The sequence below is a fragment of the Pectinophora gossypiella genome, chromosome 4 (assembly GCF_024362695.1).
Source record: "Pectinophora gossypiella chromosome 4, ilPecGoss1.1, whole genome shotgun sequence".
Taxonomy (NCBI): domain Eukaryota; kingdom Metazoa; phylum Arthropoda; class Insecta; order Lepidoptera; family Gelechiidae; genus Pectinophora; species Pectinophora gossypiella.
In genome coordinates this window covers 6349899-6374409 of record NC_065407.1, presented here as the reverse complement: position 1 = coordinate 6374409, position 24511 = coordinate 6349899, and the positions used below count along the sequence as shown (strand labels likewise).

At 37.8% G+C, this 24511-nt stretch overlaps 1 protein-coding gene across 6 annotated transcripts in view; it reads right to left on the bottom strand.

The window, feature by feature from the left end:
- LOC126366199 (SH3 and multiple ankyrin repeat domains protein 3) overlaps nucleotides 1-24511 on the bottom strand; it is a 248622-nt gene that overhangs the window by 149343 nt on the left and 74768 nt on the right. For 5 of the 6 annotated variants that reach the window (XM_050009202.1, XM_050009205.1, XM_050009206.1 and 2 more), the window contains exon 1: nucleotides 5036-5305. The exons of the other annotated variant lie outside the window; for it this stretch is intronic. The gene's annotated coding sequence lies outside the window, so the exon portion shown is untranslated. Of the gene's footprint in view, nucleotides 1-5035; nucleotides 5306-24511 lie in introns of those variants that run through there. 6 annotated transcript variants of the gene reach the window in all.

The window sequence follows — 24511 nt, the reverse complement described above, 5'->3', positions numbered from 1 at the left end:
TTATGAACCTCGGCTCGGTCCGGTCGCGGTTGGTACAATAATAAAACGAAGTTTTCTGAATTAAAACACACAGGGCAGAGAGCCTCAACGGCCTCTGTGGTCCAGTGGTTGAGCGTTGATCTCACGATCGGGAGGCTTTGGGTTCGAATCCCGGTGGGGACATATCACAAAAATCACTTTGTGATCCCTAGTTTGGTTTAGACATTACAGGCTGATCATCTTATTGCCCGACAGTAAGATGATCCGTGCTTCGGAAGGCACGTTAAGCTGTTGGTCCCGGTTACTACTTACTGATGCAAGTAATCGTTACATGAGCCATGTCAGGGGCATTTGGCGCTTCAAAAATAACCCTGACGCCATGGTTGATGACATAACCCACATGAAAAGAAGAAGTACAGAGAGCCCAACATCCTATACAAATTAAAGCACTATAAGTATACACATGGCGTATTATAGCAACATAGTGGTATCGGTGTCGCGGCAATTCAAAACCAGTTGGCCCTCCAATGGGAAATGTCGGAAATCGATAACCGGACCTACACCGAACAGACGGACTGTCGCTTCCATCTAGTTTAAAGTATTTTACACGTAGACTTTGTGTCATCGCCTCCTTACCATTATCCCGTTTTTCACAGGGTCCACTTACCTAACCTGAAGATTTGACAGGTTCGGTTTTTTACAGGAGCAACTGCCTGTCTAACCTTCCAACCCGCGAAGGGAAAACCAGCCCAATACAGGTTAGGTCCCATACCTCCGAAAATGCATTTCTCGGGAATGTGGGTTTACTCACGATGTTTTCCTTAACCGCTGAGCACGTGATAATCATTTATGATCCAAGCATGAATTCGAAAACAAATTCGACAATCATTGGTTTAAAGCTTAGGGTGAAAGAACTTGTTCAATATTGGAGTCGGGGACGATGTAAAATAGATTTAAGTTAATGAAAATCTCGGAGATTATACATAACGATAAAAGTTCTTAGTTAAGAGTAATTATTTCTTTCTATTTTGGTGCAATAAAGTGTATTTGTATTGTATTGCATAAGTATATTTTGTAAGTATGGGACTGTCATCAATTACACTTACATCAATGATAGCGACTGTCACTTTTAGAAGTCGTTTGCAACTTGACTAATCCCCTGTTTGTCTTAGCTTATTTGTCGTAATGGAACACATTTTATCATGTACTAAAATCCGTTGCAAGTTCGTCTTTAGAAGGCGTATAATACTTACTGATATTTATATATTGTATGTATGTTTCCATACACACGCATTAGTAACTTGAACCGGGCTATCGGTCGTAGCCGTCGTTCTGGCTTGACGTTGGTGCCTGTCAGATTAGGTTACCTGGTTGCTAAAGTTGCTATAGGTTACAAGTAAAAGGTTACTTTCACAGGCTTTCAGCTTCTACAGTTGGGAAAACATTTATTACTGCTCCGTTTTAATATTTTGCTTCAACAGAAAATAACGTTTTAATCTTCTATCGTGTGGGTTGTGAGGTGGAGTACCAACCTCATCAACCCTGGTGTCAGGGTTACTATTGAGCCGCCAAAGGCCCCTGACATGGCTCATGTAACAACTACTTACTTACATCAGTAAGTAGTAACCGGGACCAACGGGAGCAACGTGCCTTCGGAAGCACGGATCATTTTACTTTCGGACAATCTGGTGATCAGCCAGTAACGTCCTAACCAAACTAGGGTAACACAAAATATTTTTTGTGATATGTCCCCACCGGGAATCGAGCCTGGGACCTCCGGATCGTGAGCCCAACGCTCAACCACTGGACCACGGAGGTCGTTAACGTTTTAATTAATTTTAATTTTAAGAATATTATAACTCGAAAACAATTCGAGCGAAAGTGGTGTGTCAGGATCGTAGTAAGTGGAATTCTATGATCTCTGCCTACCCCAACGCGAAATACGCGTGATCTAATGTATGTATTATTAAACAGAACGACCAGTCCAGTACAATTATTGATTATATTTCAATAAAATAACATTTTACAATCGTCTCAATGCGCGAAGAATTAGAAGAATTAGATCTGTCAAAGTACGTAAGCTAGTGTTGTGACGTTCACTATAGTGATGTATCAGTCGATATTAGGTCGATCAATTCTTTTCTATCTAACAGTATGTATGTACACTCGAGGACCATTACGATTCTAAAAAGTATATAGGGAAAAAAGCGATCGCTTGTCATCTTATGGTTTGTCATACATCCTGCCATCTAGCCATCTTAGGATTTCGTATCAACAGTGCTAGTTGTCTATGAATATTTGTGGCTCTTGGGTTCTGCCCTCTTCTTGGATGTGAGTTTATGTATGTACATGGCAAAAAAACACCCCAGGCAAGGCTAGGTTGAGTCGCTACTTAAGTACATAAATTATCTGCTTATTGCCTTCAGATAATGACAAAAATGAAATACGCAAGATCTCATAATCATGTCAAATCGCAAGAAACAATCTCAGATCTTTGCAAAGAAAGACAGAAAGGCCGAATTATGAAAGAGTTTGAACTGAGCCACAATTAGGCGTTGCTTAACTTAGAGCAACAACAGTAAAAGTAATCAGCGAATGTCTAAGTGATACCGGTTGCCAAGTTAGGGGTCAAAGTTTAGTGCAAGATAAAGATTTTGATTAGCCAGTGGCATTTAGCGAAATGCAAATTAAGCTATGATACTATCGAGTTCTTTTGATTGGACGATTGTGCGATTTGTTACGAAAATACCTACTTGTTATTTGTATGTCTATTTTGTTTTTTTTTGTATAAGATGTAAAAACAACTTATGAAGTGGCCTTGATTTGCGTTTAGAAGAAAACTGTTTCCCAATTTCTACTTTTGGGTCTCGGTCGTAACCATGGATTAATTATGTACAACGAAGATTATTATTAGTATTTATTTATTTATGGATCACTTACAGCTATGCACATTATAACATTTAGATTAATGAAAGATTCAGTCATACAGTATGACATGCTTGACCTAATATCAATAAAAAAAAAAAAATAAACCGATGTTTATGGACTGAACATACCCTATCTACCGAACCAATAATTAGGCTGGTTTTTCCATCGAATTGGAAGGGCATACCGGCGGCATTAGGCGGTTGCTTCTGTAAAAAAAACTGGACCTATCAAATCTTTAGGTTAGGTATACGAACTCTGTGGAAAACAGGACAATGCTAGAGAGATGATGAGCTTACAGACCTATCAACCCGCAGTGGAGCAATATCCTTCATACTCCCTCCGGTTGATTGAGGAGAGGTCTGTGCCTAGCAGTGGTCTGTTTATGTATTATGTTATGTAGACCATTACCGAATGTATTGATGTCGATATACTTTTTATTATTAATCTTTTCTTCTACACGTACATAGTATCAGTTCTCTAGTCAATCAAAGTACCTATTTACAAGTAATACGTAATTTAGGAGATTATCAAGTGATTACAAATCCCGCATGGCCTAATTTTATCTCTCTGTCACGATGTGTATGAGTGTTGAAATATGGTAAAAAGAATTGATAATTACATTCCTTATTATTTATCACATATTTATATCAACTCTAACACCAGGGCTCATCAGTCAATCTCATCAGATTGGTTCTTGATTTTACAACCTACACGAGAGAAAGAAAAAGTTTCTCCGCATAATATAATAAACAATGAAACATGCCTAATATGCATGCATGCATATTAACGATATGCATGCATGATAATTTCACAACTGTAATTGACATTATATATAAGCTTTAATTTTAGTAATTGTCTTAGTTGTTAATATTTTATAATATAATATATTATATGATAGTAGTAAGTACTTAATAAATAAATAAATATACAAACAACTGTTTTCCGTACCAACTAACTCTTAGTGAGCAGAAATTAAAGAATTTCACTTTCTACCTTCTTCTTTATAATCTCAAGTAAGTAAGTAGGTAACTATAAAATATCAGAAATAGGTACGGTTTTTTTGTAGAAATAGGTACCTAAGTAAATATAAAATAATCTAAATCTTCGCCCTTATCACACAATTTCTGCTTTAGTAAGTAAAATGCGTAGAAAATTAAGGATTAATAAACAATTTAACATAAATACCTACATAAGCAGCACTTCCTTTCAATAATCTTTGATAAAATATCCACAATAGCCAAATTGCAATCTCGAAAAGCGACACCGACAGTGGTAAAAAATTACGAAGATTCACTTACGTTCAGTAGCCCTAAGGACCTAGGTAGGTACCCATTAACCTAGGGTGGTAGATAGGTGCGTGCAGTTAAGAAAGTAGAAATTTTGTAGGTAATAATGAGGAAATAACTGTAGCCTACCTATTAATTGTTTTATTATGAAATGTTATAAAGAATCAAATGGTAAAGGTAGGTAATATTAGCAGGTAGGTACTTAGCAGTAGGTATTTACATAGGTGAGTAGGTTGAGTATCTATTGGGTGTACTACTACCTACTAAATCAGTTTATTTAATATATTTCTAGAAAGACAGAAACTACGAACAAATAAGATCTCCACAAAATAGGAATAAACCTTGTTTTAAGTTTACGCGGTTATTATCATAATTAAAGCACATAACCCGTGATCTTGCAACAACACTTGCAACAGTGTCGAAATATCGGGAGTCTCATATCCCCATTTAAACGCGGTAAGAACCCGTTATTATGTGCTTTAATTAGGAATAAACCCTCACAATTGAGAATGACAAACGGTAAGTGACGTCACAACTCAGGATTAGCTTCCCGGATGGCGAAAAAGGAAGACCGCAAAAAACGGTTTTACCTTGACCATAAACGAAGATATTGAAAAAGAAAGAAACGAAGTTCGCGTCCGCAATAAAATATTGAATCAGATACGGTGATAAGGAGAATGCAAGCGTTGAATTCACGTGGCCGCAGATTTTTTGCGGTAGCATGGAGGTAGATAACATTTTATTCTCAAAAAAATCTAAAGTAGCCCGCCGTAGATACAAAAGCAGAAGCAAACATAGGATATAGTTTTTGAACCGGATAAAATAATATTGATTGAACTCACCACAAAAACACCACAAGAAAAAATCCAAGTTATGAGGGCACTAAAAATTAAACTCGTTTCACTGACACACACCATTCAACAGTAAAGGGTACGCACAAATATCCACAAAAACACAAGGGGCACACAAAACGGGAACGTTATTTAATCACTATGAAGTTTAATTAACGCATTCTAGCGTATTTACGCGGGTATTTTTCCATAAAGGAACGCGCATACGTCCAATGTGGGGCGGTTATCAGCCTCGACTGGAGAACGGAACGAATGATCGGAATGCCGCGCGAGTGAATGATATCGAACGAAAATATACGAGCGAGGCTCGCGGCGCGGCGCGTCGGCGGCAGCGGCGGTGACTGGTCACTCCACGTTGCCATTAAAGGCTATTCAATGAATATGAATGAGGAAAATGGGAAAATATTTCCAACTACATAAGTAGCTTAGAAGTAAGAACTTAGTCTCAGTGGGTCTTTGTTTCAAAAGCAAGTCACCCACTTTCGAGCGTGTGTTTGTAGAAATGATTCGCGGTATCTCGAGAAGTGTAAACAGAGGCTGCTTTTTACATCCGCATACCTCTTCTCACCCAAATAATAGAACTTAAAATCGCTCGGGAATAACTATCTGGTCAGTTAGATGCTTATATTCCTTTCCCACACCATCTCCGTGGTTCCTTTAACCATTCACGCACGAACTTTTTTCTCTGTCGAGCAAATGATAATGTTTTTTTATGTATGCGCGATGCTTCATTCATGAGCCGCCGAGATACCACGCAATCAACGGAAGCGAAACCATAGAAAGCTGCCAATTGAATGGAACATGAGTGAGCGAATATTAATTACGATGTATGCTTAAGTAAGAAATGATAAATATGTGGGTGAGAGTGGAAATGTCAGTTGATCAGCAAGATCTTCTAGGTGAAGAGTTGTCTGTAAAAGATACTTTACACCGGTGGACTTACGAAGGGAGGTCAATGGTTTGGTTTCCTTTAAACCTGATATCGAAACACTGCAAACCGATGGGGTTGTCCAATGAGTAGATCTGCGTGATACAAAATACACAGATAAAAATATAGCAGTAACTATTTGACCTTTGTGTTGTTGAGTTAGATTTCATCGATTGGAAACGAATAAAGTCAAAATTCTATAATGATCTGCCAACGGATATTCCTCATACCTACATGACAAAAACGAAAATTGACATTCTCAGTAAATGACAGACAGTAAAGTATATCCAGACTGAGTCACTTGTATTGACTAAGAACTGTCTGGTATTGAATGTGTTCCTCTAGTTATTAAATAACTTGTAATGTATATCCTCATTGGTTTTTAAAAGATGTGTTGCTGTTGCAGTTTCTTGTCATTTCTTCTCCTCAGCCATAACACCTTGCGAAATGACGTAAATTCAAAAATGTTACATTGACCTTCAACAAGTTTATCCATGATAATTACGTTGAATAAATGATTCTGATTTCTGATTTCTGATTACTGATAACACGAACGAGTAAGTAAACCGATGAGACCAAAGCTGTAAAGACCTTACAATACGTGTACACCAACCGAAGGATGAAATAGATTCTGTTAAACCAAGAACATTATGTTAAACAAACAAACAAACCCAACAAACTGGCAGCGTTGCCTCTCTGGATTGCCAGACTTACTCTTTGACAAAAATAACTACCAACCCTTGCATCCCGCGAAGCCTCGACGAGACGCATTGAAATATCCTTAACAAATAGTTTCGTTTCTTGACCCAAAGGAGCCATTGGCTCTACCGCAAATGGTACAAAAAATATCAAAAAAACATAAATACGAGTAAACCAAAAACAAACCGATGAAGAACCACAAGTCATGGAAGATTAGATAGCAAATGTAGGCGAAGTACATTTGGGCAACGGAACCGACGTAGTACGGGAATTACTTTTGCGGTGTAACTATACGGTATTCAGATAAAAAAAATAACCACCGCAGAAATCGTGCTAGGTACGCCACTTTAAAACGTGGTGTCGTCGTCAAGTGGGAAATTAGGACTAGCGGATAATGGGTTCTGTAGGTATAAGTAATTATGAATAATTTTGATGAAAAGGTAATCGATTTAATTCTAGGCGTGTCATATTATGATAAAACAGGAATAATGTTACATTTGATTAATCGGATAGAAGTAAAAAAAAAAACTAAAGACCATAAAAATACAAAAAACGAGCTCATATTGATGAAACTTCCCAATCATAACGAAGCATTGAAGTGCGAATTTTTTAATCTTACTGTTCTTATCGTTTTGATGATATGACTGATTTTGTCTCCCCAGTGTTTGAATTTGATTACAAGCAACAGCAAAATTGAGAGCAAAGTTTGAGCTTGTGGGTTTGTACTGCTACCGATTAATAATGAATAATCGGTAGCGTATGATACTGTCAACTGGCATAAAGTTGGGTTTACAATTACAGAAGTGGAACCCTGAAACCGTCCTCTCAGCTTACAAGAATCGATCGGCACTCACACAGATCGCCCGTAGCCGTGAGAATGTGGGTCCATATAAATTATTACCTAACTAGTAACTACTGATCCAGATATTGCAATGTACGTTGCGAGTCTGGTAGTGAGTTACAACTCGACTATATTGTTCAGCGCAATCCGTCGCGCGAAATTTTAGTAATAAAATAAATTGGAGATCGATAAAGAGTTATATCGTTTGTGCTGTTACTTGATTTGATTCGGTCTCTTTTGATACAAAGATTTACTCGAATTACAAGTATATTTACACCACAAGCTCTCGGTTCAAGTAAAGCTGGATCGTGTCGCTAAACGACCTAAGAGCGCCAATCCAAGTACAATATTTGAATATAATACTTATCAGAATATAAATTGTTAATTATAAAGGGAAACTGTGATAGCCCAGTTGGTTTCTACCTCTTGCCTCTCACTCTGAGGCCGCAGGTTCGAATCCAGGCTAGGCCTAAACCAATGATTGTCAAATTTGTCTTCAAATTCATGTTTGCATAATAAATGACTATCTCAGCGGTGAAAGAAAACATAGTGAGGAAACTAACCTAACCTAACCTGTATTGGGATGGTTTTCCCTTCGCGGATTGAAAGGCAAGGCGGGCAGTCGCTTCCTTAAAAAAACCGGACCTGAGAAATCTTCAAGTTATGTAAGCGGACACTGTGAAAAAGGGACAATGCTAGGGAAATAAAAGGAAGGACACACGGATACAAGACATCGGATACAATCATATAAAATTTTCGCAAAGTGTCATAAAAGATGTTGTTCGGTGTTGGATTATCGAGGCTATTTCTATCGCTGCGGACGGCATGAGTTTATGTATGTAATATTCGAAATGTAACAGGTTTGGCTTAGATTAGACCAACAGTGGTTCCACTAGGTAGCCACGTCAATGTCGTCTTTACGCACCACTGTGGGAGTAAAGACGGAAAGAACATCTAATGCATTCAGCTGCTGTCGTAAAAGTCGCCTACTCTTTGTTGGCAACATGACTTGACCAAGATGCTAAAAATTAGACTGTTATTATTATGCTCGTCTTCTATAGTTAGATATAACATACCTACCTTCCACAAGAAACGTAAATGCCGTCATATTTGATGGTCGTGGGAGGAAAATAATACGAGAATCAATAATTTTAAAGATGATGTGTCCACTTAAATGAAGTCACGGTCAAGTTAAAACGTTTCTTTAAAAATATTAATAACCGGATACATTAGTTAATAACGGGATTGCGCAAAATGCCCGAGCTTTCGAATTCGCTAATTAATTTCGACAATAATTAGAGACTACCTAGTTAGTTTATTGACGTATTGGCAAACGGTTTTAGATGTAAAAAAAATATTACATAACATATTTAAATATTAACACAGGGTTCCCCTCATTGAACGAAATATTTTTTTATGTGTTAAAACAATATACAGGGTGTTAGTGGCAACGTAACGAAAACTTTGAGGGATGGTTCAGACTATGATTCTGAGTTGATATCAAGTGGATTTTCCGTCGCAAAGGTATAAAACTGAAAATGATTAAAAAAAACATGAATATTCCGACAGGAAATTCCACTTGATATCAACTCTTAATCATGGTCTGAAATGTCCCCCTCGGTATTTGTTACGGTGTCACTTACACCCTGTAATGAAGAATACATCCGAACCTGTTCGCATCCCGGGTCAGGCTCTAAGCCACTGCTTTCGACTTCATGAATTTGAAGTCAAGTTTTGATCATAGGAAAATGTGGTTTGCAGGATTTGTGCTTAAATATAACGGGCGAGGAGTAGTATGGACCTACAATACATATCTGCCTACCCCTTCGGAAATGCAGGTATGGTGATATGTTATATTATATTTAAAGAATGTGGTTCATTAGAAGGTATACAATTTAAAATAGCGTTGCAGTACATTCTTGACACTCTATGCGAGAAAGTGCACGCAAAAAGTGCATATTCACTCAGTGTCGCAACTTCGAACAAGCGACATGATTTCATACAGTCACACGCACATTTACTACCTACCTCACTGATTGAGGCGTTATATCCATGCAGAGGTATTATTAGTAGGTATAACAACACAAAGATTAAGTATACACTTGCGCGCCGTTGTAGAACCAATATATTTATTTAAAAAATTATTGTACACAGAACAGGATATAAAAACAATTTGATTAATACAGACAGACAAACGGTCTGGCTTATTTCTAGTAGAAATCTCTTCCAGCAGACCGGGAAAGAGATATATTTAGGATATGAATCCGTTTACGACATGATATGAAGCATAGCGCGTGCTCGACCGATCACACATTTAACGGTTCATCATTATACCTATGTAGGTAATCTAGAAGCCAATACTAAGAGTGACAGAAAGGTCCTCTGAGGAGGTTGTCTACTCTGAAAGGGTGGACAACGAGGACGCTACAGTTATTTTATGTTGTATATAAAACGCAAGACAATTATATTAAAAATCAAAACAGACACGTGTCTGTTATTGTAAAAGTATATAAAACAATAAAAAATGCCATAAAAAAGAAGTTGACACAGAAAATACTTCTCACACTGTTTATATGAACTGTGGCACAGGAGTGGACGAATGACTGACCGATTAAGTTTATTTCAGTCAGAGCATTGGCATGTGGTATGCGACGCGTGTGTGGCATTCTTTATGTGGATTTGCAAGCTGTCGTGTCGCGAACACATCCATGCGACGTCGCAACGTTAGATTTAGTAGAGAATTAGACCTCGCTTATGGAGCGTGCCGCGTGTAATACAAACATATGATGATGTATGCGAGCGTTGACGACCAGACGTTAGCTTGAAGCGCCGCTAAACGCCTCGCGCGATACGTTGCGTCTCGCAGTTCGACCTTGCAAATAGCTGCGTTGCGTCGCCGCACCGCATTGCTGTGTTACCTGCCGCCGATTGCCATCGATTCACACATTCCCAGCTACTATTGCTATTTGTAAGTGTCTTGTAAACGTCTGGTTACACTCGTGTTAATGTTTGTGCGACTAAGATAGATATCTTCTCCATGGTTTTTATTACTTACTTACATAGCTCAACAGTTAACCTCGCTTTTGTTACAGATATTTTTTTCTCAATTATTAAATTTTTAATGACGTACAAAATAAAAAAAAGACCGACAACAGTCTGCTTTGATCAGTTTATCATTATTACGTCGAATAATTTATTTTTGAGTTTGATTCAAGTTGATAATTGTAGCAAAAACAAAGACGCCGCCGTTTGAATAGCAAAGTTTAGAAAGATCCCTGTGAGATGGGATGGGCTTGTTAATTACTGTTTCGTTTCCACTACAACTGTTTCCTTGAATGAATTGCCAATTAAACAAAGTTTGAATTAAAACTGATGCAGGTAGGCATATTTACATCAGATTTATAAACATTACGCGCGTGACCTCAAAATTGTCGCATAGGTATGCGGCATTATAATGTTGAGGTGACCATTTTAAACCCATTAAATTCTGCAATAAAATAACAAAACTTTTTACTCGAGTCAAACAAATACCTAGTGAAATTTCGTTAGTAACGACTCCCTGAGTGATTCCAACACGGATCCGCTTTTACCGCGAACAAGTCGAGACGACACGGCACGACACTAGGGCCCTGTTCCACAATGCTTAGATCCAAGTAGGGTGGTTCGGAAAAAATACAGGCCAAATGATAGTAATATAATACAGAAGAACAGAGAGATTGAAGCATTCGATACGAGGTTGGATGTCGATAAGGAAGATGTTCTAAAAAAAGTAAGGGAAAAGGCGACATTTATTTAAAAAAAGAATCAAAAGATTGGCTCGTTAATAAGAGTAACATGAAAGGATTGCATAAAAAAGAGACGAAATAGGAAATCGGGAAGAGTGCAGCAATAAGAGAGTGTACTTTTGTGTGAAAGAAGATGTGGTCTAGAATCGTGAACAATAATAAACAATTTAGGTGCCTAAATAAGTGTCTCTAAATCTCGTTTTACTCATAAAACTAGACACTCACCACGTATTCAGGCACTTAAATTGTGTTTGAACTACGACCAAGGTTCCTAGCAGCTTTAACTTTAAACTTATTGAACAAGTACATTATAAGGATACTTCGATTATATTCATCTCGAATAAAGTTAAGCTTAGCTCTAAAGAACAACTAGCAAGCCCAGCAACCTTGTTTAACTTGGCTTATCAAGGGCCACGTTAATCTCGGATACGTCGTACCGTTTCTTATCACGGCAAGCAGCGACATGACGCGGTGCTAGTAAAGGTACAGTTAACTGGCCGATGGATAGTTTGACTCCGCAAAGATTAAGTAAGGTTGAAGAGAATGGTCTATTGACTTATATTTTTTTGAGTACCTATCTTCAAAAGGTTTGGACATACAGACCGTCACGCCCGCACCACTATTAAAGTGACACAGAATATATGATAACACTAGTAGTATCCTAATGAAATTTTGAATCAAGTGTGTAACCCCTCTTACTTTGTAGTTTGGATACATTTAAATGATAATTCATTTTAATGATAGGTTTTTTTTTAAATAGTAAACTTTATTAAACATTTTATGACACAAAAACTAACTTATTCATTTACATTATAAGTACTTACTTTATTGTTTTTATCATTAGATTACTTGCTACTGTGCGTCAACAGTAATAGAAAGGGATTGTAGCTAAGTTGAAAACAATTACGAAAAACGATTACACTGTCGTTTATCATAATCGTTTGCAACTTAGCTAAAGCCCCAGGGTCACCAAAAATTATAATGGGCTAAGATATAAATATCTCTCCGATGCTTTCAATATTTAGGCAAAATCAACAGCACCAACGTCCTATCTGCCGCAGTTTACTCTATGCCGCGGTCCAGCCGTACCGTTATGTCGATCTCCGAACAGCAATCCAATGATCGGTAGATTATCGAACCGATCGCAAGGTCGTCGGGTAATAACAATCGTTACAAAATACCTTCTATTCCGACGCCCACTCTACTGTTACTTATTCTGTGGTCAGCTACCCCCGTTATACATTCTGTTGGTCGTTATTTCAATATTTATATGCTTGTTTGTTTTGTACAATGACTGCGAATTTCAGTCAATTTGCAGTTTGAATTTTATGTGTTAAATGTCAAATTAGTCTTGTTTATGATTGCTAATGTTCTCAATATGTGGGTCAACTGAACCATCATCTATAGCCATATAACATTAGCTTTATAATCTTGATATATTCACTTCATAACAGTTCTTAGGTTTGATACCTGGCTGGGCAATTACTTAGTTCAAGTAAAATATTTATAAAAAATGATATTTTTAATAAATTACGGAAATATTACAATCTTTAAAGACTTACTTACATTTTAAAGTTAAATATATATCGTGACAGCAACATTTTGGAATAACTAAGATAAATTACTGAATTTTAGAAAGTACAAGACTTATCAAGATCTCGGGAACTCTGCAGATTATTTGCGAACTTTTGAGCGTTCAAAATATTCGTTGTATAGGTAAATTCTTCTTGGTTCTCATGGGAAAGTTATATTATACCCATTTATTTGTATATTTTTGTAATATTTGATTAAAGTTCTGTTTATGAGGACTAGATTTTTTAAATAACTTCTCGTCTTCGTCATATAAAGTTCCTATTTACAATGTAACGTGATTTAAAGGTCCAATTTTAATTCTATTCACTGAATAGGTACTTAATGTATTTATCTTGCCCAGTATGGAATATGAATTATATTATTAGTAGCAGCTATTATTACTGGTCACGGTGCCTTCAACAAACATCTGTTTACACTAGGTGTCATGGAGGTGGAGGCAGCGGTCGACGTGCTACTGGAGTGTGAAGGAGTCGCCAACTACCGGGCCACCTTGGCCTGACGGGGTACCTCCTCGGTCAGCAACATCAGAAGCCTATTAGATTTCCGTGGGGAATTAGGCTGGCTGGCATCCAGACGTTTCAGGTATCACGCAAAATAGGCACTCAGACGTCGAGTCGCAGAAAACGGCCCGCGAATACCAATACAAAAGTCTTTATATAAATACAAACATAGTCTTATTCCGAAAGGTACTGAGAGTAAAAGAATCGGCAACAGCCCTTCAGACGGTGCTTAGCATTGAGGGGATCCAACCCAAATTATGAGAGCCTCTTACTGGGCCCTCATTATTTGGGTCCACGATACGATAACTGTCCCTTTGCACGAGATTACGCGAATTTTTTTGACGTGGCTTGTTGTAGATTTGAATTAGGGAGCGCTGGCGACTCCGAGAGTACAGGAGAGCGGAAATCTCAGGGCGTAGTGCGTGTGTTTTGTTTTTACCCGAGTGCGGCGAAATAAAAAGGAGGGTTATGTGTTATACTGGCCTACTGCTTTGACAAACATTTGGAAGTAATATCTAAGTACTTAAAGTAGTAAACGGTTATTGATTAGGCACGATCGACTCCAAGATGTTTTCCAGTAAGTTAAAAACACTTGTTTATCGTTTATCCCTCGCTGTCCGCTCTTCGCACACAGTCAAACCATGCCCTATAGTAAAGCCTTCCTTCTCTCGATGTTAAAGTACTTTTGGGAATGCGTAAAGTTGCTAAGTGAATATACAATTATACCGCAGCGACTCTTTTACTAGGGTGGGTTACTCTAACTTACTTTAAGTAAGTACGTTGTCGTCTTAGGTAAAATTATCTACTTACCTAATGAGGGACTTTCCAGGCTACGTTCACCAAAAAGGACACAGATGGCGTTGTACATCTTGAACGTGATAATTACCAATTTTAGCATTATTTGGATACATAATTATTCCAAAATACAATGTATAAGAGCGACCACAGTACACCCTAAACTACGAGGCCCTTGCTTCCCTGCGTGTACGTCTCTTCCCGGTGCGCGGGCGGCAGGGTTCAGGCTACAGTGTTCAGTTCCGCAACGTCGAGTGGCGCTACCGCGTGACCTATTGACATTTTTGTAAATTCTTAAGTTATTCGAAATAAACTAAGTGAATACAAGTTCTCGGTGTTTCCCTTAAAAATGTAATGCCAGAAGCATGTATAAAAATAATTGTTGCTTGATATTTGGCTCATATTATGTATAGATTTATGTTGCTACCTATATCCTCGTAAGGCCCGGATTTCCAGACACAATAGTTAATAACAATGGGATTTGGATTTTAAAAGGCATCTGGGCCTTACGACCATATTGCTTCTCTTCATTTTGATTAGAATAATAAAGCGTGGAAGATGTAACTGTACCTGGGTGTAATAAAAAGGGTCATTATTTATACCCAAAAACGAAGATAAAAGATGCATTATGTCTCTTATCCATGAAATTAGAAGGTTAAACGAAGGAAAAACTGTATACAGCGACATGTATTTTGTTTTTGAGGGAGTAGCCTAGAAAGTCCTTCAGTAAAACTACGTTAAATTAATTCCTTCAGAAAAATAGTTTAATAATTATTCAAGTAAGTAGATACATTAGCTGAGGCCGATAATTCTTAACAGGGTTGGCAGAGTCCAAGTATCAAGAAGACAACAACCACTCTTAATACGAAGTCCAAAGACATGTTCTTTATTTCGAATTGTATAATAGGTACGCGTATCATACATTTTAATTATAAAGTCGTCATATTTCTACATTCTTAAAGTCCCTTTTTGTCCACATTGCAACAGAATCACCACTGTGGGAGACTCCCACCGTCCAATAGGGTTCTAACGTGCGCCGGCGGCGAGAAATTGTCAACAAATTGCCAATTCCTGAGCGATGATTGCGCCGCGCCCTGCTTCCGATCACAGGTTTGTTTGTTTACTGAGTTTACTCACTCGATTAGGGGGGAGGGGTAATTGTTGGGGGAGAGGTATGGCGAGGTGATTATACGTATTGACCTAGGAAACATTGGTCAGTGGTCACCTGGAAGGAATTGCTATAGAGCAAGAAGGACGCTCCTTTGTACTGTTTGTATGTTTTGTTTGTGTGCAATACAATATGTTTGATTTGAAACATCGGCGTCGGCAATGTAGGCCCACGACCACTAATCTAAATAGGTGTCAAAATCAAAGAATTTTGATAATGGATTCTGAGCAGTTTCAAAGAGTACCTAAAATCTTATTCTTCATATCTTCTGAAATCTAAAAAAATAATTATCATAGATAAACTTGTTGAAGGTCAATGTACCATGTGTACCAATGTGTCAATGTGTATGTATTTGTTGTTTCTGAATTTACGTCACTTCGCATACGTCACTTCGCAAGGTGTTATGGCTGAGGAGAAGAAATGAAAAAATCTGCAACAGCAACACATCTTTTAAATCAATGAGGGTACAAGTACAACAATACATTACAAGTTATTTAATAACTAGAGGAACACATTTAATACCAGACATTTTTATCATTAGGTAATCATTAATGTTATGATAAGCTTTTTTATATAAAGTTACAATACAATACAATACAAATACACTTTATTGCACCAAACTAAAAATAAATAATTACAAAGTCTCTTAATTAAGTACATGGCAAATGGCGGCCTTATCGCTTAAAGCGATTTCTTCCAGGCAATCATAAGTTAGTAAGCTTAACATGAGCTTTAAATTTATTTTCTGACAACTTCAAAATATTATCTGGTATTTTATTGTAAAAACGTATACTTCTTCGTCCTGCCCTTTTCCCAGCTCATCTGGGGCCGGATGCGGGGGGCTGATGAGGTATCTTCTACACATATATTTATATTACATTACCAACCTCATTTTATTTCTAACCAGCCAAAGTCGTATCTTTTTTAGTGCCTCTCTTATCTTTTCTATTTGTAATAACACCTGTATTAAGCTAGAAGTTATCTTATAAAGATAAAATTCTTGTTTTTAATCCTCTAATCCATTTATTATCAGCATGACGTAAATTTTATAGCATTTGCAAACTATTTTATAAATAATTTATGTATGCTATCTAGGTATCTACAGTAGTTTAAACTTTAGATAACTGGTCTTATATACGTGTAGTTTAGTTAGGTCCCGCATATTATAGCTTGTTCACTATAAAATTCATTTTATGTAATCTGTGCTAGTTATTTGGGGCATGGGAGTGCTCCGCGAAGACGAGCAAAACGAAGCGCAAGGACAGGGTGAGGGTACTAACTACCAATTGTCGAAACGTTTCGTCGATTTTTTGAATCCTCATAACGCTGGTTTGGTATATACCAGATAAACCATATACTCAGGAAATGTTGCATGCAGCCAACTTATTAAACATTATAAACTTTCATACTATTTTGCATATTCCAGTTTCTACATGTAAAGAAAATCCATATAAAGAAATGCTTATATTCTTGTATATTAGTTAAACAAATACCGCTATATGTAAGCCTTTATGACATAAGGCGACATGTCAATTCTATATATTTACGTATATCACTGTCCCTCCACCTATTTGAGCGATTTTCATTAGTGTAGATATACTTGACTACTTATATATATACTTAAGTACATTATTATAAGCACATTACGAGGGGTTAGATGCTATCGTATATCGAAAATATATCTATTATATTCCATCTTTCCCGAACTTATGTTCGGGTTTCCCGAACTTATGTTCGGGAAAGATATTTTAGACGAAAAATTCCATTTTCTTTCCAAATTATTATAGTATTTCAAATCTCTTCTTTTTCCTTCTGTAAAAATCCTCAACAAAGCAATTGATCTTGACAACTAGTTTTTATCAACGCTATCCTTTCTGGCTTCAAGGATGCTCTATTTACAGCATACAAGCCATGTGATAAAAATCGCTTATCTGCAGCCTGTGAATATTAATTTATAGCACAGAATTACTGAGGTAGTACGTGTACGCCGTATGATAAACAATTTGCTATGGCCATAAACATGTTGTTACCGGCTTATAAGATGTTTTATATTGTGTAAAAACGTCGGTAAAATACTATGTGTGGAGTAGACGGTGTCGTAAAATGCGACGTTTAGTGAGAACATTACAAGGACTTGTCTGAAGTATTGCCTTCAGTCCAGTTTTACTGATCTGTATTAGACTAGGAAAAGATGATTGGACACTTAACAAGACATGGCTAATTTATGAAAAACTTCATAGAAGGGAAGATAGAAGGAAAGAAAAGAAGGGAAAACCAAGGAGAACTTATGTGGGGCAGGTTAAAGAGAAGGCGAATGTCGTGTCTTATAAAGAAGTCAAACAATTGGCTTTTGATAGACAAGAATGAAGAGTGCTACACTCCGAAAATAGCGTGTCTCTCAAATTAATGATGATGATAATTAAAACACATAATAACGGGTTCTTACCGCGTTTAAAATGGGGATATGAGACTCCCGATATTTCATATCCCCATTTTAAACGCGGTAAGAACCCGTTATTATGTGTTTTAATTATGATAATAACCGCGTAAACTTAAAACAATTAATGATGATGACTAGATTAGGGCATCTATAAACCGCACTAAAAATTGCATTTGAAAATAACAAATTGATTTGTATCAATTTCACTGATTAGTATGTATCACGGCGAAAAGAAAATCGTAAACCTCATCGTTGATTTATCGTTATTTTATTTCAAGCAGTATTATGTGAAGATAGGGAACTTTGTAACAATTAGACAAGTTCTAAATGTAAATTTCAGTGTCAGATAAGCTGTGAGTTTACTGTGGCTATAAATAGTTGATATCCAAGGTATTACGGGTCTATGGTATTGAATACCAAATCAGTGAGTACTTTAGGGTGTCCTTCAAATAATGCGTCTTATTAGGGCTGTCAATTTTTGTTGGCTTGGCTTTTTGGGCTGTCAAAAGAATTTAGAAAATAAATAATTCACACGCATAATTCTCTATAAAGGTAGGTACTATCCACAAATTGCCGTAAGTTGCCACAAGTTGCTACAAGTCACACTTTCTATTGAAGTGATGAAAAAAAAGACAAGATGGATAAAAAGACAGGAGACCTGTCTATCACCCATATAAAGGAGTCTGTCCGTTGGAGATGACATCATTCCTTTTTTACGACAAAAGGAATTATGTTGTACGATACGCCCAAGGTGCCAAATTGCTGAACGTACTCTATAGTTTTTGTACCTATGGTCTTACTAAGTACTAAAGCACGGAGGCCGTTGCTTCAAGTCCAACCCTATGACAAGTTCGGACAATAGAATCCACTAACCGCATACTCGGCATTCTGGATTTTATCTCAGAGTCAGTGGCGTAGCCAGGTAACCAAGAGCCCCAAAGCTATAAGACCACTAACTTACCTAAACAATATTTTTGGTGGATGGTGAAATAGCGCCAATTGATAGCACATAATTAGTTAATAAGTAGTTAAAATGTTGTACAGCTTGAGGTATACAGCAGAGGTATACATATATGTATACCCGTGGGAGAGGTAGACTGCTTCAAAGATGGGTGGATCATATCTAGCTAGGACGGTGGAGAAACAGAAACACTACATGAAAGTGAAAAATTCGAAACGATGCCCATGTGCGAAGTCGGGTGCCAATAAATAGATAGTAGTTTAGAAAATTTACTTTGTATATGAGAGGGTAGAGCCTGGCCAATGAGCCTAAAACCCTTAGGATCCCATGGCACCGACCTGATTCGTCCCTGGGTGGTACTCCAGCATTGCTACCGTTCCTAGAGTCACGAGGGCGAGCTATTTACAAGCCAATCCGAAGGTCATATGACGGGTTATTTACGAGACCCCCGGGATACGATTGTTTAAATACGATCCACACTGGAAACCCATTGAAAAGGCTTCTTGTTTGAATTCTGCACGGAATTATAAGCTTATTTAAATAAGAATTTTAAGATACATTCATGTTACTATCCAAACTACTTTAAAATAAATTTTACGTCCTGCAGTCCTAACCTAACTTAAGGACGAAATCATTTTTGAAATTCGTGCCTACTTTTTTTGCCAAGGACTCGAATATTTTTTACAGGAATATAGGTTTCTTCACAACGTTTTCTTACACCGCGCGCGAGATAATCATGTGTGACATCTTAATATATAAGTATGATCCGTACATTAAATCAGATTCAAAGGCAAGAGCAATGTGTGGTATTAAATACTCTGAATTCTGGACAAAATTCCTGCTAAGTATTGCGATTCGCTTATCATTTGGACGACAAAGCGGCAATTCGGGCGTGTTCCCGAGATACGCGCTAATCATGCCGTCATTGTGCTACAATTTATCGCGGTAGACACGCGAGAGTCGTTAGCAGAATGAATCAGTGCCTTCCGTGACTTACTCAGATTCTGTTATGTTGCCTTGTTTACAGGTTTTTTCGATCTTGTAAGATATCAACGACTAGTGCAACACTTCATGACTGAGTTTGAGAAGTGTGTACCTTGTGCTGAGCTTTCAAAGACAGAATATCTTGGACTGTAAGTGACAGGACATCAGGTACCGTCGTCGTCAGGTCGGATCTGAGCTGCGTGTGTGGTGTTACGCCACAGACTATGGCTCATCTGATAACTTGCCCCGCGTGCCCTGATACCTGCACGCGAGAGGGGCTGATGAGTGCCACCGAGGATGCTGTTCGAGTGGCGGAATACTGGGCTGAAGAAATCTAATGCCATCGAAACGACAAGAAGAAGGTACCGTCAGCGTATAACGGACGTGACGTTAGACAAGCATAGTTAGGCTGATTTCATATATTAATGAACTTTATTCTACTGTAATGAAAATGATGTACAGAACATGCTCCAACCGCCACACGCTACCAACAAAATGTATGCAGTTGACGCAACAAAAAGTAGCGTTTATACAACTGAATACATATCATGTTGCTGGTGGATTTTGTTACTGGTTGCCTGGAAGAAATTGCTGCTTAGCAATAAGGCCGCCAGATTGTGCTGTATCTTTCGTCCATTTGTGTATATGTTGTGTGCAATAAAGTATAATTGATTTGATTTTTGATTTGATTTGATTTGCTGGTGCGTTACACCACCAGTGTCCTAGTGAAATAAGGCCCTAACGAAAGCTTTATTCTGTCCTTATCTTTTCATACCTGATCAAGATTAAACTAGACAAAATCAAATCGTTCTCTACACGATGTACTTTCGAGAAGAGCAGCTTCCTTGGAAACGTTTTAACAAAATATAGACTCCTAAACCACGTTTGCCAACTTGTGTTCACCACAAGCGACTCTCAATTTATGATTAGTGAACTTGTATTTTGTTACGTGGTCGGTAGCAGGTCCCGGAACGGTACGTGGTACGTGACCAAACTTCGCGTAACCGAGGCAGCTGAGCGTGGTTAGGGCTGCAAACTGGGGTAGTCTGGATATTCGTCTACCTGACACAAGTACGCGGCTCAGTAGGGCTGCCTCCCTGCCAGAATTTAGAATAGAAATAGGCACAACAACATAGCATCACGCCTGTATCCCGATAGGGTAGGCAGAGGTGTGTATACATTCACTCCTGGCTAGTTATGTTTAGGTCCCATATAAAAGGCACAACAAACGTGAATAAAAAAAGTACAGACAGATACAAAAAGTTCTCTCACCCTAATTCTTTTAAACCTCATTTTCAATTGGGTCGTGTACTAGGTTCAAGATAATTTTTTACTCAATAAAGACAGATCTAAACCCAACGAAAAATATTATCTTTTTTCTATTTAACTTTAGTATGAATTTTAATCAAGAAATTCGTAAGTAATAATAAGTGCGACATTTCGTCACGTTTTTTTTATGACGTCACATTGTGCTTTTTCATACAAATTCCATAGTAATTTCGTGTTTTGGCGTTCAGTAAAGAGTAACTGATTTGAGTTGAAAACTAGCTTATTGTGCACTTCTATGCTTTGCAGATATTGTCGCCTATAAAATTTAAATTTTGCCTCACAAAATATAACTTTAAGCATAAGGTCTAAGTTTATTTTTGCACCATTAAGGTCACCTGAGACCTATATAAAGCAAAATGTACTTGCCAGGACCCCAAACACCACCAAGCTTCTCACACATGCCTCCACGATGCTTACCCCGGAAGCTCCCTGCAACAACAGTATGAATTAACCAAAGCCACGACTACGAGACGGCGCCCGCGCAGCGCGCACCCAACTCATAATAATGGCCGCGCGCACCAAGTAAGGAGCGATACTATCCGTTAATGTTATTTAGCACTTTGATTGTGGCACAGTGCGCAACGACTATATTTTAATATTAAATATCTACTAAAGATTAAAGTCACTGTAGTCCTGCGGTTCACCGGCTTGCTTCTCAAACGGGGGGCGCCGGTTCGAACTCCGGTGTGCAATTTTCACTAACATAGTTGGCTCGACTATTATAGACGACGATACGGCTCCTATCGAGTTCGTCTAACAGAAAGCTTGGTGAGCTATGGATACTTAGTTCATCTTGCGATGGATGTACCTCTGACTACCCTAGTTGCGGCATATAGTCTTAAGATTGTTATGTCTTATGTGTATACTAGATTTTGCCCGCGACTTCGTCCGCGTGGCGTGTTATAAAAGAGAGATCTTTGTGTGTGTGGGAGTGCATGTCAAATTTCAAGCATCTAACTTCTGCAGTTTAGATAAAGCGATTATAATTATTTGCGTATTCAGTTGTGAACTTCCATACTGGACTGGATGCGAAAATAAAACGCGTATAGCTATCATTTTCCGTAAAAACGATGTTGAATCGTAAAAACCGACAGAGGGTTTTGTCTTTTCTAACATGATAAATATGGCTTGATTTGGCTTGAGTTTGATGGATATGGGCTTTACCTAAATTATCACAGCAACAGCACCAGTTATATTAACGCTACTTAATGTGCAGGATTTGCAAGACAATCAATGCTTCGATCAATAAAAGTAGCGAATGCTGTCTTTGTAGATAGATGTCCAACGAGTATTGGTCGAAGCCCTCGGTTAGAGCCACACGCGGCGCGGTTGTCATGCAGATCCTGTTGGCGTCTTGTTGGTTGCGGCAAGATGTCAACTACATAGGTATAATATATATTGTTGGAGGCGCGACTGTCGTGACGGCACCATGGCGCTAAGAAGTGATAGGATGACCACCTGGTGCTATACGGCTCATCATAATACATCACAGGACTTTGCGTCAAAAGTGGTTGCAATTTGTCTTCCGATATTTTATGGCCAGCGCACTCCATTAGAGACTATTGCCGTGAGGTTATGACTTCATGAATGAACTCGTCACTGCGGCGCGAATTGCTCCGTTACAAGTTGATAAAAACATACATTTATCATCGGTGAATCAGTTATTTCAAGAAAGAAAGTATTGAATTGTTTCTGATGAGCAATGCAATCCATCGATTTAATCGAGTGTTTATGTATAAAACATGACGAGTGAGTTACCAGTCATTGTCCTACTCACATCCGTTGTGTTGTGGGATCCACGTGAGATTAATTCTTTACTTTAATATTAATTATGCATTCCATGAAATAATATAAAGTTATAATTTTAATTTCACTTACGTCTTTCTTTTCGAGTTTATGTATCTCGCGTTGTTTGCGTTATCATGTACATCTTGTCATCATTATCATCACCAGCCCATTCAAATTCAAATTCAAATTCAAAAATATCTTTATTCAGTAGGTAACATAGTTACACTTTGAATCGTCAATTTTACATAACGAACGTCTCATCCGCCTAAAACTACTGCAGCTTCTCACAACCTGTATAGCCGGGGAAAAGAAGCTGCAAGAAAAACCTCGGCACAGGGCCCTAGACGTTCTTTAAAAAAATAAAAATAAACATAAAATATTGGTATACAATTGAGTAATTTAGCTGCCTAATATCAGTTCTCAGACAGTTAATCCCATGCATTCATATCTTCTAAATAATCACTAACTTTATAATAACCTTTTTTGTAAAGTTTTTGTTTAACTACTGTCTTAAAACAGTTGAAAGGCAAATTCTGAATGTCAATGGGAATCTTATTGTAAAAACGTATACATTGCCCCTTAAAAGATTTAGTAATCTTATGTAATCGACTGACTTGTAAAGCAAGTTTATTTTTATTCCTGGTATTAACAATGTGCCGATCGCTATTTTTTGCAAATAATCCTATATGTTTTTTTACATATATTAGGTTTTCAAAGATATATTGTGATGCCAAAGTTAAAATATTAATTTCTTTAAATTTATTTCTAAGTGACATCTTGGGTCCCAATTTGTAAATCGCCCGAATGGCTCGCTTTTGCAGAACAAAAATGCTGTTCATATCTGCAGCATGACCCCACAGCAAGATGCCGTACGACATTAGACTGTGGAAGTAGGCAAAATAAACTAATCGCGCGGTTTCTACATCGGTTATTAAACGAATTTTTTTGACCGCGAATGCTGCTGAGCTGAGCCTTTTGGACAACTTATCAATATGAGGACTCCATTGCAACTTAGCGTCCAAAGTAATTCCCAAAAATACAGCAGTATCCGTGAGGTCCAATTCCTTATTTTTTACAATAATAGAATCGAGGGGCCTACTAACATTCGATAACGTAAAATAAACATATTTTGTTTTATTTTCATTAAGTAGCAGGTTGTTTACAGTAAACCAATCCACTACCTCTGAAATGGCGTTGTTTACATCGTCAAAGGAATCTTGTCGTCTCTTTACTTTAAAAAGTAAGGAGGTATCATCTGCAAACAGCACCACCTCATGTTTTACAAGACTAGGTAGGTCGTTTATGTAAACTAGGAATAGAAATGGACCTAGAATTGAGCCCTGCGGGACGCCTATAGTGACGTTAGATCCACACGATCTGCAGCCATGCACATCAACCCTCTGAACGCGGCCACTAAGGTATGACTCCAAAAGAGCGATGGCATTATCAGTTATTCCATAGTGACGAAGTTTCGCGATCAAGATATCATGACAAACGCAATCGAAGGCTTTGGAAAGGTCGCAAAAGACACCAATAGCATCTTTGGACTCCTCCCAAGCCTGAAAAACATGATTTATTAACTCAACACCAGCATCGGTTGTTGAGCGACCCTTTGTGAAACCAAATTGTTTATTAGACATTAAATTGTTTAAATTG